General features: G+C 40.2%; 1 protein-coding gene across 9 annotated transcripts in view; it reads left to right on the forward strand.

Annotated features, from left to right (window-relative positions):
* Positions 1-19,584, forward strand: part of Nrxn3 (neurexin 3) — a 1,433,525-nt gene that overhangs the window by 1,162,753 nt on the left and 251,188 nt on the right. The window lies entirely within an intron of this gene.

The following is a 19,584-nucleotide window of genomic DNA, read 5'->3' on the forward strand; positions in this document are numbered from 1 at the left end:
CATATGTAAAATGGAAGAAACAGTAAAGAATCTAAATTGTTACTTTGCCAGCCAAACCTTGCTTCGAATTGCATTGATAATGACCTCGAACACCTTTACACACTATTGTGTCTTCTTTTGCTGGCCTTTATGTCTGGGGACTTTTGGGAGTAGTCCCGCAGCATACCAGTGCTCAGACTTGAAAGGGTTCATGCCTCAGAAGACAGGAGGGCACTTGTCGGAAGGAGGGTAGACAGATGACATTCGCAACATACGTTCATCACTTTATCGGAAGGCCTATAAATTCCCTAAACACTAGTGGCAGCTGCTTGCAATAGAGACACATTCACTCAATACATGCTATTCAGAGCTAACTGGAAAAAAAAATCTCCAATAACCTATTTGTCTGGATTTTCATGACCAAGGATTCTTTCTCTTGGTGTGGACAAGCACAGTGGAATTTCAGCATGGGTGGGTGCTTTTGATAGACACAACCACAAGGATGTGGAGGAGAAGGATGAGCCCAAAGTGAGAGAGGAAGTTGCCAGTAAGAGAATGCCCAAGAGTACGTGAAGTAACATAACCTATCTAAAGGCCCTGAGTTTCAATGAGTTTATGCCTGGAAATGAGTGTGAATAGGAAGGTTAAGTCTGCCAAGCCTTCGATTTAGGGCCTCTCAAGACCCGAGCCTCTCTCCTCCTTTAGTCCAGTAAAATGTCTGGTCCTTAAAGAGGCAGTACATATTTCTCATGGAACATGGCTCCCTAAACAGGAGCAAATCACCTCATCTGGTGCTCAAGTAATAAAACAATGAAGCCACATCTGCTAAAGACAAACCACCAGTGTTGTGTTTACTGAGTGATGGGTCTGCCTGGCATTTAATGGACTAAGAAACAAGTTGGACTCAGTAATCTTCCTGAACTTCTGCTACCCTGTGATCAACACCTTATACTAGCTGACATGTTTAAGTAACATTTTTGTCAGGGAAGTGCTGAGGACTTACCTGTGGATTTGATGTCTTCCATCTTTATTTTTTCTTATTTCATGGCCATGCTACTGGGAGCTAGTGTATTGATTTCCCTCTCCTCACTCAACAACCAGAGGCAGGGGTATCCTAGAAAACAGAGACTTCTGAACTTGAAAAACTAAGGCTTCTTTTGGGAGACTCCAAAGAGCGACAGCTTTGATGTAATGAAGAAAAGGGATGGCTTAAGTATCTGATAATGTCTTTATCAATTGTGTGAACTTTGGAAGTTTCTAATTTGCATGCTTGTAGAAATGTAGTTGGAAGAAACTACCCATATAGTTGGTTTAGAAATAACTAGCAATATCTATAAATACATGAGAAATACTCAACAAGTCTTCCCCTCCTGAGTCTTTCCCTTATTTCCACCAAACATATACACACTTCATCTTTTACCTCACCTGCTTTGTGCATGCCTAAGCTTAGGACCTTGTCACGCCTATGTCACGCTTTTCTCAGGGAACACCAGTGAGTGTGAGGAGGGAACCTACAGTCTTGGTGTTTATGCCCTACTCATGAAAAGCTCCTGTCTCCACTGGCCAGAATTAGTGCCCTGGTGTCATAGTCCAGCATTGATTGTGGCCTTCTAAAGTGTAGAATCATCCAGGCTCTGGTGGCTCATGCTTGTCATCCTAACTACTCAGGAGGCTGAGATCTGAGGATGGTGGTTCCAAGCCAATCCTGACAAAACAAAGTCCATGAGATTCTTATCTCTAATGAACTGCTAAAGAAACACGAAGTGGAGCCCTGGCTCAAGTGGGGGAGTGCTAGTCTTGAGCACAAAGACTCAGGGACAATACACGGGCCCTGAGTTCAAGCTTCAAGACCAGCACGAAAAAGAAAAATATTTAATAGAAAATAAGATGCAGAATCATTGATAACAGAGAAAAGGTGTTTTGTCCTTTGTTATCCATTAATTTCTTGCTTCACGACGTTTCAATTCCTCCACCCTGTCTGTAATGAGGAGCTCCGTAGTTTTCTGTCTGTGGCAAGAGAGTTTTCAACAAGATGAGGCCTGGAGCTATCTGAGTTGGAACATTGCCACAGTTCCCCTGAGCTGCTGAAATATACCCTGACTTCTTCTAAGTTTATCTCTTAGATGGGTGGTATAGTCTTAGGAACAGGACAGTCCTGTTTCTAGGAATTCTACTAGTGACACTTGTTCCTCTGGGACTACGTGCTATCCCTCCTGGGAAGACTCATTCTTTATAGAATCTCACCACATCTGCATGCTTCCTCCATCACTATTTGTATCTTGTGCTCAGGCATACAGTCCACACATACATGGTTGCATGTGTGAAGATATCAATATGCTTATGTCTCCATAAACATGTTTGTGTCTGTCTGACACTTCGGAAATAACACTTGACAAATAGGTCTCAACCCATGTGAAAGGAGATGGATGACCGTCTTCATCTTTAGGGTTGTCCATGGGAATCCTAGGACAACATGGAGGTCAGACCCTGAGGAGAATGCAGGCCAAGGAAAACAGAGGTCACTGAAAGGCCTGTCACAACAAAAAGATAAGATTAAGTCTCCAGGAGGACAAAAGCATGTGCGGTGGAACTGCTTGGACAAGCAGATTCAGAAGATTTCTTCCTGCTATGTGTCTTGGGGAAAACTGCTTTGTGTGTCAATTTCCTGGACTCTAAAGTGATGAATAGCTATTGTATATACAGAGGAAGGCTGTTTTAGGGATTCAAAAAGTTAATTATATATTTGTATTTAAAGCATTTAAAACTGCCTTGATAGGAATTAAGCACAGATAACTGAGTAGGACATGAACATGACTCTCCAAGATGAGGCTTAGTTAGAGCCAAAGACAACCTGAGCATCAGAAACAGACTTGGTTTCAATGTCTCTGCTCCAGTATTGCCTACATGGGTACTTTGAAAGTTGTTGATGTTCTCTGTCTTCTTTTGTTTTTTTCTACTTTATAATGGATTCAATTATATCTGTGACCAGAATGAAGAGCAGATTTTGTTCTTGTTGTCCTTGTTGTTTTGTTGGTTGGTTTCTGTGCCTACTGGAACTTAATCAAGGCCTGGGTCCTACCACTTCATGGTTTTTGCTCAAGATTGGTGCTTTACCACTTGACCACAGCTCCACTTTCCAGGTTTTGGGTGGTTAATTGGACATGAAAGTTTCATGGAATTTTCTCCCCAGATTGGCTTCAAATGGTGATCCTCAGTCCACCACTTCTTGGGTAGCTAGGATTACATATAGTATGATTCACCAGTGCCTAGTTAAGACTAGTTTTATTTGAACCTTTCAGAATGATTCCTGACATTTCTTGAGTGATGAGCATATATTATCTCATCTACCATCTTCCTTACACACAGTTCTCAGCCTCTAGCCTTCTTTCAGAATGAAAAGCTAAATTAGGCCAGAGACTTTATAAAAAGGGACATTTTTAATTTTTACTCATTCATTTATTACAAAAATACAATCCTGGGGATAGAAAGAAGAGAAAATGAAACAATCTGCTCTAAAATGATCTGCTTTTCCACTAGGACCAGGAGAAAGCAGCAATATTTTATGTTAATGGATTTGGTGGGAAGTGAAGCTTTGGTGAAACCATAGCTATGATGATTACTCTATCTTATTACTCTAGTTCCTATGTCTGAATTTGTTGCTCTCTGTCTTTCCTTCTCTTTCCTTCCCCCTACCTCTTCCTTTCTCATTCTGTTTTTTTCTCTCTTCTTCTCCCTCTCTCCTCTCTCTCTCCTCTCTCTCTCTCTCTCTCTCTCTCTCTCTCTCTCTCTCTCTCTCTCTCTCTCTCTCTCTCTCTCTCAAGAATATCTGGATAGGTAATCAGAATTCCATTTCCTTCTCTAGGACTACTAGAGGAACACTGGGTATAATTGGAACTGGCTGGTCGTCTGTCTTCATTGACATAGACAAGCATGGATGCTCCTGTTTAGATCGGCCCCAGAGACTGACTTTTGTGCAGAAGCTGTTCTCTGTGAAGCTGAAGCTTGCAGTAGGGAAGGGAACCACTAAGCCCTGCATGGTGCCCAGAGGGAGGGAGTTGTTTTGCTAATTTAGCCCTGGGGAAATTTCTAGTGTTTCTGGGCATGGCTGAGTGCACACCTCCTTAAAAAATGCACTATATTGTAGCTGTATTTGATTTCAGAGGAAGCTACAGAACCAAGAGACAACTAATCACAAGGGCTATCAGCTTTCCAAGGACATCCAGGTGATGTTCCTCATTTCCCTTGCTCTCCTGCATCAGTCCAACTATCCCCACTCCTTGGACAGACAAAGTCTTGTGGTAGTTTGCTTGTCTACATCAGTGTATTACAAATGGTACATTGGAAATGATTGAGTCAAATTAACCATAGCCTATATTTTATAGATAAGAGGGCCAAATGCATGAATATACAAATGTATATTGCTGTAGCTGCTGTTACTCTAGTGAATTCAAATACTAAAGGCACTGATTATCAGGCACTGAAAGGGGAGGAAGCTAATCTCAGTTGGATGTCTGCTATGTTCTAGGTATTGTAAATGTTTTCTTTCTGGAACTTTGTGTGTTCGTGGAATGACTGCATGTTGCAGCAGAGGCAGGTTAACACTGGAGAACGAGCACAGAGTTCTCATTTACTCGGTGTGCATGGGGGAAATAAGTTAAACCATCCCAGTTGCATTTTGTTCTGTGAATTGAACATCAATAGTAGCACATAGTAGAGATGTTAGGAAGATTTCATTGATTAGAATATAAAAGGATGACATCACAACTTGACCTCTATGATTCAGGCAGTATGAAAGTTCCTCTTATTAAATAGAGGATAGATAATAAATAAGTAGATTAAAGGATAGTTTTAGTGAGTGGTTATATGATAGATCGATGGATATAAGATATATTAAATATAAAATAAAAGAAGTAGCTAAATAATAGATGAATGGATGGATAGATAGGTAGGTAGATTGACAGATAGACTGATTGATAGCATAGAATAGAAAAGAGACCCTAAGAGGTTAGAAATTTTAATTTGCCCAAGGATATGGTGGTAGGGGATCAGCTAAATCTCACAACTGAATGTAAAAAATATTCTTTATTAAAGTAGTGCTTAGTGAACCTATCCTACCTTCTTGGCCCATTTTGATCCTACCTCCACCCTCGATCAACTACACTTGTCCATCTATCCCTCAAGCAAGAAACTGGGAGGATATCAGCGACTGAGCAAGCAAGAAAGCACAGGCATTATCTGTGTGGAGGGAGGGGGAGGCATGGAGGGAATGATGCTGAAAACTCTGGAGCACCTGGCAGGCCACTAAGCAAGGGCTGTAGCAGAATATCCTAAGACACCACTAAAGGCTCAGTTTCCTGTCCTTTTACTGAGCCCTCACTTTACTCATTGGTAACTGCCTGAACAGACTTACCCATGATGCTTTAGGTCTATTGTATTCTGTTGCTGTTGTTTTGATGAACACTAAGCACCAAATGGGACTCAAGAGGCAGGAGCCTCTCCACTGAGATGTAAGCAGGTAGGTAGGGATTTTAATATATAGTTAATTGGTTCAGTACAATCTTCTGTATTCTGAGGAAATGAACTCACAAGAAAGGTCAATTTGAGTATCAGTAACATTGCTTTGCAGGTACATTCACCAGTTCTTTTTGGAGGAGTCAGGAAGTTAATTGAAAAGATTGAAAGTTGGGAAGGGGTAGGAAACTACACACACACACACACACACACACACACACACACACACACACACACACACACACACACACACCAGAGGGATGTGAGACAGGCCCTGAGGCTGCAACCAGTGAGCAGCCTGGAGAGGAAAGAGCAGGAACACAGTGTGGAAAAGGATGCTGTAATGTACATGAAAGACTCACAGATGGAAACCAGCATCACTGAAACATATTCTGTACTCTTTTAATTCTCTGCCAAACAATTCATGATGCTTTTAGTGCCTTATTGAATTTGGCATTATCCAGCTACTCAAACCTCTTCCCTGCTTGTCAGAGCAGCTAGGCATTTCCCCCAGCAATTCAAAGTGAGACAAAATGAGTATGACATTCACATTTGTTGAAAACTTTGGTTCTTACTATAGAGAGGAATTAAAAGCCAACAGTGGATACTTATGTGCCATTTGGGTGGGGGAGCTGTCAGGCTTTCTCCCTCCTAATGAGAAAGAAAAGGGATGTAGAAACACAAGTCTTTTCTGTGAAAGACCAAGAAGTACCCTCACTAACATGCCAGCTTGCATGAGATTCCCTACTAGGAGATTTCTGGAAATCAGTGTGGGCTTCCCACACTGTTCAAGGAAGGATTGCAAGCTGGGCACCAGTGGCTCACGCCTATAATCCTAATGACTGAGATATGAGGATTGCAGTTCAAAGCCAGCCCTGGGCAGAAAAGACTCCATGAAACTCTTATCTCCAATTAGCCACTCAATAGAAGTGGTGCCGTAGCTAAAGTAGTAGAACACTAGCCTGGAGCACAAAGAGGCTCCTAGACAGCACCCAGGTCCTGAGTTCAAGTCCCACAGCTGACAAAAAAGAGAGATAGGTTTATAGCATTCCTCTTCAGACTATCCTGGTTACAAGAAAGTAGATTATAAATTCCCAGACTATCAGTCTTTGTAGACAGAGTTACTTTCATACATGATACAATGATGTACCCAGGACTCTTTCTCCTTCAGGGATATCTCCAGTGGATTTCAGGTGGTCTGTTTCATGAGTAGAGAAGAACTACTCTGACACTCTCTTAACTATGCCTAAATTTTGTGCTATAAAATATTGGGCAGCCAGCAGCTGGTGACTCCTGCATGCAATCCTGGCTCTTCAGGAGGCTGAGATCTGAGGATTGTGGTTTGAAGCCAACCTGGGTAGGAAAATCTGTGAGACTTATCTCCAATTAGCTACTCAAAATTAAAATAAAACCAAAAACTAACTATAAATGGAGCTATGCCTCAAGTGATAGAGCACTAGACTTGACCAAAAGAAGTTCAGGGACACCACCTAGGCCCTTGAGTTCAAGTCCTGGGACTGGCACAAAAATAAAATAAAATATTGAGCAGGGAGAAAGGTGCAACATATTCAGGTCCTATTGATAGTTACAGTTGGTGAATGTCATGCCAGTGTTTTATGTGTTTGGTGGAGAAAGCCTTGAGAAAGGTTTGGAATACCCCAGGAGGTCTTCAAATAGGCAGCGAGGCCTGAGCTGGGCCTTGAACACTGTTGATGTTGTGTGGGTAGATAAGAGAGGGCTTCCAGCCAAAAGCAATAAATGCTTCAAAATCAGTAGGGAAAAACCAATTTCCTGGATTGATGAAACGACATTTGGAGAAAAGAAAGACAGTGGTGTGGTTGGATTTATTGAATTGTCAGATACTTGACCAGCTTTATTTTATTCTATCGGTGTTATACTACACAGTAATAAGAATAAGCTTCCATTGACTTGAGCTTATGTTGTCAGCAGGCTGCCTATGAGATCCTGGGGACACAGGGAATGATGGGGTCTAGTGTTTGCTTTGGGGATCTCAGAGTCTATGTACAGAGATGTGCATACACCAAGGAAGCTGAGGAAACAGAATTGGTTGTTCTGCCTGCTAGATTCAGTAACAGCTTGGCAGATGGAGGGAAGTACGAAAGGGGTGAGGAAGTCTGCGAAGGAGTTTGCCAGATGAAATAAGGAAGGTATTCCCAGTAGAGACAATAGAATGGCATAAGGCCTGGTAGGGTCCCTATGTGTTTCACTGTTATTGGGGACTCTGTGTTATGTATTTTTCCAATTTTCTCTGCTTCCAGACCATAATTCCTCAGTTCTGAGTGCTTTCCCCTGCCAAATAATTCTACTAAAATAACCCTAGTAATGCATCACCTCTGTCTTCTGCTGCTTTAGCTGGTCCTTACCTTTCAGCCACCCTTACTGGAGATTGCTGTACAGAGAGGAGGGAGACCTTTCTCTGCCAGAGCAGTTTTGAGTGTCCTGGAAACATCCTCACATTATCTCCCGCAGATACACCTTTTGTTCTTCTCCTTATCCACTCACTGTGGTAGATTCGGGTTGTCTTTCTGTCTCATCTCAGTACATTTGAGATGCTGTGATATAAAAACACTTTCACATGGGTAAGAGGGATTAGCGACCATCTAACTCATCCCCAGTTCTTAAAAGGCCCTGTGGTTCTCAAAGTTACTGGTTTGTAGGAGATGTTATGTGTGAAAATTCATGGCTTCCTATATAATGAGCAAACAAACTCACTTTAAAATACTGCTTTTCAGGTTAATATTCCAAGGGTGAATAGTTTTACTATTTCTAGGAACACAGTAGCTGGATGGAGGTAAGGAGCTCCTCTAAGCTTGGTACTGGGTGGGCCATTATGTAAAATAAGTCTAAGTTTATGCCAAAAGCTTCCAGGCTAGGTGACACCTTCAAGGTTAGGGCTAAAATGCACACTCCCACTTTACATGGTCTGAAGTGTAGACAATTGTAGTTGTACTTGCAAGAGGAACTTCTTAGGAAAATAATTCAACATTAAACACAAAATAACTACTAACTCATCATAAGAAAAGTTGTGAAGTTATACATTTTTCAAAACAAAGATATCGCAAAATGATTTAAATAATAGGGCACTTGAAATTGTTCTGCACATGACCATAGCACTTTAACCCTGCAACTGTCTTCATACTGTCTTTGGATGGTTTTTCATAAGGAAGTTGTGTAATACTGTTTTCTACGGGTAAAATAGATAGGTAATTTCTTTCTCTAGCCTGATCAATAAAACTTGGTTCTGTTTTGTCTTTATCGATAGCTTTTTAAAAAGTTTGTGTTGTTCAAATCAAGTGAATTTTCATGGCTATTTTAATTTTGGCGAACCACTGTTAAAGTACAATCCCTAGCTGGATGCTGGTGGCTCATGCCTGTCATCTTAGCTACATCTTAGTTACACGGTAGGTTGAGATTGGTAGATTATGGTTCAAAGCTCTCCTGGGCAGAAAAGTCTGAGAAACTCTTATGTCCAATTAACCACACCCAAAAAGTGGGGGTGTGGGTCAGTAGTACAATGCCAGCCTTTAGCAAAAAATAAGAGCGCAGTGCTTTGAGTTCAAGCTCCTATACCAGCAAACACACACACACACACACACACACACACACACACACACAGATTGAGAGAGAGAGACAGAGAGAGACAGAGAGAGAGAGAGAGAGAAACTCTGTTCTTGGATAAGGAGAGCAGACCATTTGGGTAAGATAGCACCTGAGTATGGAGAAACATTATGGGGGACTATTTTTACCTCCCATACAGCGGGTCACAACTTAATTCTACTAGGACCAGGTCATGACTCATTTAATGGGCTATTACCAAACAACTAAACTCATGCTTTCTTGACTCTGTATGTCCAGAATTCGTTGTTACCACCCAATGTGAATGAATGTGATAGAAGAGAGGTTAGCAGGGAAAGCTACTGACATTGCTACCAACAACTCTCAAAATGTCTTCTTTTACATATTAAAATGTGTGTGTGTGTGTGTGTGTGTGTGTGTGTGTGTTTTGTATAGTCCAGGGAACATTAGAGTTTTCCTGAGGCTTTGGCAACCCCTGAATGAATTGAAGCCCTAAAAGTTAGACTCACATCATACCAGTGAGTACCTCACTGGGAGGTATTGAGGGAGGTATTGTACAACTAGAAATGTATGGAGAACAGCTAAAAGGAATTCTAAAAGAAGTGGGGCACTGGTGGCTCATGCCTTAATCCTAGCTACTCAGGAGGCTGAGATCTGAGGATTGCAGTTCAAAGCCAGTAGACAGGAAAGTCCATGAGATTCTCATCTCCAATAAACTACTCAGAAAAAAAACAGGAAGTGGTGCTGTGGCTCAAGTGGTAGATAGCTAGCCTTGAGCAAAAGAAACCCAGGGACAGTGCCCAGACGTTAAGTTCAAGTCCCAGGACTGGCAAAAAATATAAAAAATAAAAAGACAAAGAAAAGTCCAGGAGGTCACAAGTCCCCAATAAAAAGCAATTGTTGACTATCACGCTGAACAGATTGCCTAGGCAAAGTTTTCAGGGCACTTACTGATACCATCTCCTCTGAAGCCCCTCACTGCTCTGCTGCACGTTGCTTCCTTCACTCTGTGAAGGTCCTGTGTGAGGCCTTTTTATGAACCAGACAGCCACTTGTACAACAGAGACCAGTCCCACTGCAGAGAAAGGATTTATCTTCTTTTCATTTTACTGGAAGTCTTTGCAGCCATCTGGGCTGGTAATTGCACCACACCATTTCAGAATCGATTGCTTTTAGAGTTGTTGTACTTTTATTACTGCTGCTGGTTGGCCAGAGACAGGAGGGAGAGGCAGGTGGGCCTGGGCTCTGTAGTAGATTGCCGTTGTCAAATGTGCTTGCTCTAGCAATCTTACTATTAATACTAGTAATGGTACTTAGTAAAATAAAGAAAACAGTGAAAAAAGAGACATGACATTGTGTTTGTAGCATGTGTTTGTGTGTGTATGTGTGTGTGTGTGCGCGTATGGATGTGTGTGAGGGAGAGAAAAAGAGAAATAGAGACAGAGATAGAAAGACATGAAGAGGAAGAGAAAGGAGAGGGGAGGAGGTAAGACAGGAAGAAGAGAGAAAACAGGAGGAAGAAGGAAAGAGGAGGAAGAGGGGAAGAGAAGGGAGGGAGAAGCAAGAAAGGGTGAAGGGGGAGAAGGGAAAAATAAGGAGAATTAGGAAGAGAGAAAGAGAACAAAAGGGAGAGAGGGAGAGAGAGAGGTGGATCTGACTTTTTGTTCTGGGAATAGATAGCATAAATAATTCCATTTTGTGCTGTTGGCCCTGTATTACAAGGATGTTGTAGGAATGTAACACGAATCAGAAGATGAAAGTATTTTAAAGTATCTGTGAGTAATTGCACGCACTTACCGCATTGGTAGGTATACTGCTGTTTTCTGATTCCTGGAACCTAGGGGAAAGGTGTATGCTTTATTTTAGGTTTCCTCATTCCATTTGGCAAGCTCTGTAATTTGATTGAAATATGATTGAATTTCTGCTTAGTTTTACGAATCACAGCTACTTTGCTAGTAGATGTCATTCTCCTCACTGTTAGGCCAGTTTTTTGAAACGTTGGCATCTGTTATTGATTTATCTATTTATGGTTGCATTGAAGGGTAGCAATTGGCAGGGCCATTCACTGGTGAATGCGGAGCACAGAAAATTTGATTTAGTGAGGAACATCCACACTTTAATTTGCACCCCTTTCAAGAATAAATAATATTAAAAAAATAAAAACTCTCCTAAGAAACACTGGAAAACAGAAATACTCACTTAATCTTCATTTATGCTCCTGGTTCACAGCCCTAGTGATACTTTATTTAAATGGCTTTTTCCCATATGCTTTTCTTATAACATTTACCTGCATGAATTAGGTTTTTCCTCCTCATCAATATTTCAGAAAGGGTTGAATGACAGTTTGCGGTGTTTACCTATTTTCCAAAAATAGGCTGAGCCAGTCATTATAAATTGGACTTTAATGTTAAATTGGTTTGAAACCAATTTCAGCATCTTATAAATGTCAAATCTTTCGTAGGATTCTTCTATGCTAAGCAGGTAGCAGTGAACACCCATTCCAGAATGCAAGTTTCAGGGACTTACCTGGAGTCATATACCATGTCAGAGTTGGGCATAAAAGCCAGGCTCCTTAGTCCTAATTTTTTTCTTCTATTAGCCTAGTTCGTTGCTACCCTTCTACCAGTGATAGGTCCTGCCTTCAGAGTGGCAGGTATGTTACTTGTCACTCAAATGTATGCATACTGTCACCCCATGTGGGCCTTCCTCTACCTCCAGTCTGTCATGTCAGGCAGCATTGCCTTTATTACTGAGATGAAGAAGATACTTGGACCATAGATCTCAGTGATCTCAATTTCAGTTGGCAACCATGATAGCTGCTCATCCACTGTGCCATGTAGAAAGATACTGCCTGGTACACGAGTCAGCCAGTGTGACAACCAACTGCTGTCATAGTGAGCCCAGCCAAATGGCTATGTTTCTGCCAGCTTCACACCTATACTCCATTTAGTTCTTGCCCAATAGCCAGTAATAAAGGTAGTTGGAAATCCCACTGATGGCCATGAAAATGTCATGCATTTTTGGATTTGGTTTAACATTCCAGTTCCTTCAGCTTAGAAACTAGAGTTTAGAAGGATCTTTGTCTGTGATAGTTTAAGTTGGTGAAAAATTTTTAACCTTATTTGACCTTCTGATAGACTTGCATTCTGTATTTTTATGATTGTGTAAATATCATAAAATGAATTAAAAGACATTTATTGATGACTTTTCTCCTGTTTTGACTGGCAGTGAGAATATGTTTTCAGTTTATCTTGTTTTCTCCTATGTTAATTCTTCACTGAGCTAGGAAAATCCTTTACAGAATAAATATGACCCATAATAATCCACAATATGAGAGGCCTTGAACATGATGTAAGAAAAGTATTTAACCCATGCTAAAAAGCTCTATTTATAGGATACTCTAGGAGAGTAATTAAGGATTGAATATAGTTACCCCCAAAAGCCAGCTCTTTGCAAAGCCCTTGTATGTTTTAATGAGAATGTAACTTCTCTTTATTTTTTGTTATTACAAAGGTGATGTACATGAGGGTTACAGTTAAGTAATTCAGGTAAAGTGTACATTTCTTTTTGAAAAATGTTCCTCCTTCCCTTGCTCTCTCCAAGTTTTCTCCCTCATTTCCCTCACAAGTTGTACAGTTCATTTTCAACGCAGTGTCCAGTCAGTACTATTGCTGCATTTGCCCCTGTTTTTCACTTCATTTCTGCACCTTTCCTTATACTTCCAAAGACATACAAATGAAAAAAAAAGAAGAAAAAGTAAAGAAAAGAAAAAGATGAAAAAATCTCTTATTTTGATTTCCTGGCATTCATTTTAATAAATACTGTTTTGTACAATCAAATGCACATAGGCATTGAGAATGTAACTTTTTAAAACTAGAAAACAGTCTTTCTCTTAACTCTACCAAGTTCTTTGTGGTTAATGTGATAGTGATGACCTATTATATTAGCATTTCTATTTTATGAGTAGCAAACGGAAGTTGAAGGAATTTTAGTAACTATAAAATTTACCCAAGCATGAGGTAGCAGGCCAGGGCACAACTGCAGTCTGGCAGAAATAGAAAGATTATGGTTCAAGTCAGCCTGAGTAAAATGTTAGTAAGACTCTATTTCAAAAAACCAACTGAGTGTACATAGTTCCAGCGACTCAGAGGTAAGAGGTAAGAGGCAGAGAGAGGTAAGAAGATCACAGCCTGAGGCCATACTTAAGCAAAAGCTTGAGACTCTACCTGAAAAAATAAAGTAAAAAGAGCTGTGAAGTGACTTGAAGTGTAGAGTGTTAGGGTGTGAGGCCTTTATTACAAACCCATGTAACACATCCACACACACTCACAAACAACAACAACAAAAATGTTACTCAAGTGCCAGGTGTCAAATCCGATATTTAGACAGAGTCCATTCCAATGGTTTCTCACCTTTTATTTATGCCCCAATGCCCAACAGCTCATTGCATAAAAGACTTTCATTTTTTTGTCTAAGGAGCAAGATTTTTTTTCTTTAGGATAGTCATTTCTAGTGCTCAATATGCTATGCAAGTAATAAATGTATTTAGCTTGCTGAAGATCCCAGACTAAACTTTGAGGATATGGCCATAAAATTGGCAGGGATTAACCTTAATATTCAACTAGTTATCTGAAGGATTTTCTTTTTCCATGACAGTGCATGCTGTCAAAATTGGGTCTCATTAAGTAAATCCTCACCCTATCAGAGAGGAGATTCCCATAAGTAATATGAAAACTAATGGGCTCAATTAATGACACTTTTTCTTTACAAAAGGGAAGGGGAAAGCAAGATAACCCTTTTATCCCATTTCCCTTTTTCTAACCACAGGGTACACCATGGCCAGATGCAGGCTGGGTAATTGAATTCAGTTCTGCAAGCTGACTGCATTTCTACCCTAAGTGGATCTCTCACTCCTATCAGTGAGAGAAAATGGTCTCAAATGAGTCTGACTGGGACACAGCAGCCATCTCTGTCGCAAATAGCTGGGCTTTATTGACTTCTTGGGGTAGGGAGCCCAAATTGCTGCCCAGATGACTCCACACAACAGCAAGGGAACACCCAGCTACTTAGTGTAGGTTGCTACACTCATGAAATAAATGATCCGTGGAATCCATCCTAGAAGAAAAATGACAAGTATGGACAGAGGAGTTGAGAAGTGATGCTAGTTCTAGTAACACTGGAAGGTTACAGTGAGTAATCATGTAAAGTTAGATATATAGATATAAATATATTGGCAGTGGATCCCTGGTGTCCACAGGAGAAGGATTCCAAGAAGAATGGCAGTGAGGAAAGACTGCTCAAGGTGGGGGTGCAAAGGGTTGAGTGCTGGGACTGTGGGTGCTTGATCCATTTATCTTTTCAGGTCACCACCTGCTGAAGACATGCTACCTTTCAAGAAATCTAAAAATATCACTCAATCACTCAATTTAGATGCATCATGTATCTTTTGTTGCTTGGGAGGACAAGTGTAACTTTTACCTGTTTGAGGGGCATCATTTGCTTTTGGAGAAAGGCCTATTTCAAGGCAAGGAAATACTCAGCAGATCACACAATGATTTAAAAGCAACTGATGACAGGACTTCAAGTATCACTTTCACTGTATGTAATTTTTGTTTTTGAAATTTCTTTTGATAATCTTTTTTTAAAAAAACTACAGTGGATCAAAGTTGTTAGTAATAGACTTGTGAATAAGGCAGGCTTAGTCTTACTGTACTGTCTTACTGTACTAACTTACTGTGTGTCACACATGCCCAAAGCCTTTTCTTTGCCAAATTGTTTGGGGGTATTTCAATTTTATGAATGCATTGACCTCTAAGAATTTAGGGAGTAAAGGAGGGCATCAAGAAACAAGGTAACAAACAGTACAAGAAATGTATCCAATGCCTAACGTATGAAACTGTAACCTCTCTGTACATCAGTTTTATAATAAATTAAAAAAAAGAAGGCAACACCATTTGGTGGTCTTCGACATCATCCCTCAGCTAGCAGACTTGCAGTGGTTAATAACATTCTCTCGACTTTTCCATGTATTCTTAAATAGGATTGTTTTTTATCTCATGTGCAAGATGGAGTACAAAGAACTCCTGAGAATCCATTCATGCAAAAATACATAGTAATAATATCATTTAGATGCTAAATGCAGCAAGAAGTAATTGTGACTCACATCCTAACAAATGCTTGTCATCTGCCATGCTTTACTCAGTGTTCTAGTTTACAAAGACAAATTGGCCACATAAGAAAGAGCTTCAGAGAATTGACTCTCAAGGGGCCTTCATTTCTTTGTGGCTGTTGTGCAAATGTACATGTGTGTCTCATCCCAATGAGAAACCAGGTAATCAGAAATCAAGTATATCCTGAGTGATCATACTGACCACCAACAATCAGATACTTTCACAGGATTTTCATGCCCATGTTTAGTTGTGTCTATGAACACATGAGGACCAAACATGTCTAGTTTTGTCATTAAATGGTAATGAGAAGAGAGCAGAGGGAGGTTGAAGACTATACGATAAGAATCATATTTGTGAGAAGCACACCTTAAAGATTCCCATTAATTCAAATAGAGAAAATTGGAGGAGGGGTAAGGTTAAAGTGTGAGCATGATAAGCTAAAAGATCTTAGACCAGAGAGGGGCAGAAGTATTACAGTTTACTATGTTGATTAATGTCTGGCAATTTGGCTTAAGTTAAACAACATTGGCTGTCCTGTTAAATTAATATGGCTAATTAAAATGTTATAGCTTCAAGATTTGTTTGTATCTAATTTATAAATCGGTGTTGGTTGTATGAAGGCTATAAGTGTGAGCAGATTGTAGATAGATTCAAGTTTGTAATATATCTGCCAGTATTAATGCTTGAATTCATGACCTGGACTCCATCCCATAGCTCTGCCCCATAGCACAAGACCAACACTTTACCACTAGAACTACACCTCAACTTCTTGGTAGGTCATTCGAGATAAGAGTCATATGCACTTTCTTGCCCAGGCTAGTTTTTTTTTTTTTTTTTTTTTTTTTTTTTTTGGCCAGTCCTGGGCCTTGGACTCAGGGCCTGAGCACTGTCCCTGGCTTCTTCCCGCTCAAGGCTAGCACTCTGCCACTTGAGCCACAGCGCCGCTTCTGGCCGTTTTCTGTATATGTGGTGCTGGGGAATCGAACCTAGGGCCTCGTGTATCCGAGGCAGGCACTCTTGCCACTAGGCTATATCCCCAGCCCCCAGGCTAGTTTTGAATCACGATCCTAAGATTGGCCTGCGTAGTTAGGATTACAAGGATGAGCCACCAGCTACATATGTAATGTATTACGTGATGCTAACATAAAATAACTCAAATGGGCCAGCAGGGTCCTTAAGAATGTCCTTTTCTTTTTAAAGAGATCTGTATTTTAGCCAAATCTGAGAACTTCTGTCATGGTGGAGGAGATGCTGAATCTGTTGACTTGGAATTGGGCATTGACATCAAGGGTGGGGGGGCAGTGAGAGGGGGTTCTTCTTCATTGTTTCACTTGCTGCCAGGTTACAGTTATGTAATGATCTCAGAAGGGTGATGGGAATTACCCGTAGCCAGAGAACACCAGCTTTCTTGGCAGCTATTACATTGGATCTTACAAAACCAAAGACTGACTATTACCTCCAAGACCATATGATAGATTCTTGGAGAAAGGTCTGCCTGAGCACAGGGTAAAGCTAAGCCCATCGACTTTTCTTAGAGAGGTTAAGGGGAAAGAATGGGCCCAAGAAAAAAATCATTATTCTTCCTTCATAATTAGTCTGATAGAATATCAGCATGAATTACTTGCTAAACTCAAATTACAATCTTTAATATTTTCTTAAGAAAATTAATTCAATTTAGAGCAAGAACGGAAAGGAGACAGGCACCAATAGCAGAAAAGCACACGATCTAATCATTTTAGCCAAAGATTAGTGTGATTATTTCTCCTCTCCCCTCACCTCCTTCAGTTCCATAATTATTGTGAATCTTTCAGGGGAAGGTTTAGAGTGGAAATTTGATTGTTCTTGCCTTGTAGCTTCTGAGCCTGACACTCCTTCGCTCCAGTGTAACTCAGAAAAAAAAAATCATTAGCATGGTCTTTCATTTATCTAAACAAAGGCATTTTGTTTAAATTAAGGAAAGTCTATCCAAACATAACTCCTGTATTTATATCCATAAAGCACATTTCCTTTATTTCATGTAAGCTGTGAGTTGAAAGCTCTTTGCTATTTTTGTATTTTTATCTTGGATAAAGCTAAACAAGGAGGGAACTCAAGTCAAATGGAAGCTTTCCTTTTCATTTGCTTCTTTTCCCACTCCTAAGTGGTACTGGACTTTGAACATACGTCTTGTGTGCTTTCTAGGCAAATGTTCCAAAAATGTCATTCACACCCCAATTCTTTATTCTGTAGTTCTATCTTCAGATTTGGTTGTGTATTTTTGCCTTGTCTCTCTTTAGGCCATAATCCTCCTACCTATGCCTCCCACATAGCTGGAGTTATAGATACAAATCATCATGCCCAGCTTATTTGCTGAGATGGTGGGGAGAGATATCTCACTAACTTCACTGGGGTTACTCTAGAACCATGATCCTCTGATTTCTGACTTTTCAAGTATCTGAGATTCCAGGGGTAAGCCACCTTTTCTAACCTTATATTTCATTTCCCTTTGAGAAGCCAGACTCATTGTTTCCTCTCTCTTCTTTCCCTGATCCATTACCATTTCTCATTTCATACTTTCTTTTCCAAACTCTGACATTTCTTAGGCAAGCTCTACTGTTAAGGCCAGGACTTGTGTGTTTTGCTCCCATGGAGAATCATGAATGACAAGAACCACTAAGCCTTTATATCTTAGGGGGTCCTGGAGCTTATTGGCATTGTAGACAGACCAAGCATCAATACCCAAGCTATATCTATCCTTAGTGTGAATGCATTTTCAGTATGAAAACGATGTAAGACACCTGGGATACAGTGTACCTAGTCTTTTATGTGGTGTTCAATAAATACTTGACATTTTAAGTTACTTATTTGTATTTCTAAGATTGCCATATAGCTAACCCCCTGAACCCTGAAGGATTAAAAAAAAAGGAGCAAAAAAATTCACTTAATTGGTGGCTTTATTCATTTTCTAGCAACTACAGGAATTAGATGTTGCTACGAAATTCCTAATATTGTACATGAGCAATGAAGATCCAGCAATTTAATTTAGCTGAGGAAATACGCATGCTTGCATTAGTAACAATTGTATATAGTCTTAAAATTATATAGTGTTGTCACTTTTATTATTTATTTAGTGCTGGGGCTAGGGCTGGAACTCAGGGCCTAGGTGGTATCCTTCACTTTTTTTTTTCATTCAAGGCTGGCACTCTACCACTTGAGTCACAGTTCCACTTCTATTTCTTTGTGTGGTGAATTGGAGATAAGAGTCCCACCTACTTTCTTCCCTGAGTTAGGTTCAAACCACAATCCTCAGATCTCAGCCTCACAAGCCCATCACAAATTGTTGCCTATTGTGGCCTTGCTTTGAGGTTCTTACCGTGACTGTATCTAACTATGTCGTCAGAATGTCATGGTGAACCTTGCTCATCCCTGTTCACTTTCAGCTCACTTCAGCTCATCAGGCTTCCTCTGGCAATTCTGTTAAAAGTATTAATTCAACTGTGACATTTCTGACCCTCGAAGGATGCAATTTTGTTCAATATAGTCCAAGCTAGCTTGTGTTCAAATTGCCATGAATTTTTAAATTAGTAATTTTGGAATCAGTGCATGACATAAGTGAAGAATAGCATACTTTTGCATTTATGTAAAATATTTTCTGTGGGGATCAGAACTGACCCCTGGGTATAAGATAGACTGGACTTCCGTATGTTAATGGACAGTAAAATGAGGAGGGGGTGGGTTCGTAATTACTTTAGTTTATGAGGAATCCCAGGATACTTCCCAAAGTGGTAGAGGTGATAGGAGCCCTTATGTCCTGGACATGATCCAGTTTAGGTAATTGCTAATTACAATCTGTCTGTCTAATTCCCCTGACTCTTGTCTCTGAATGCAACTTTTCTTTATTTAGCAATATTTAACTATGATTTGCTCTTGGTATGTGGCTATTAGAATATTTGCTAAATTTATTTCTTTGTTTATCATGACTGGCTTCTCGTCTATTTGTTTTGGATTGTAATTATTATTTTACTATTTTTATTATTCTATTTCTGCAGACTGACATTAACACATAATACCTATAACATACTTAGTTGTGTGTGTGTGTGTGTGTGTGTATGTGTGTGTGTGTGTGTGTGTTTGCTATTACTCAGGCTTGAATTCAGTGCTTGGGCATTGACCTTCAACTTTTTCGCTTAAGACCGGTGATCTACTACTTGAACCATAGCTCTACTTCTGGCTTTGTGATGGCTAATTGGAGATAAGAGTCTCGCAGACTTTCCTGACTGGGCTAGCTTTGAACCATGATCTTCAGATCTTTGACTCCTGTTTAGCTAGGCTTACCAGCCCAGCGTTG

Source organism: Perognathus longimembris, chromosome 14, assembly GCF_023159225.1.
Source record: "Perognathus longimembris pacificus isolate PPM17 chromosome 14, ASM2315922v1, whole genome shotgun sequence".
NCBI classification, from domain to species: Eukaryota; Metazoa; Chordata; class Mammalia; order Rodentia; family Heteromyidae; genus Perognathus; species Perognathus longimembris.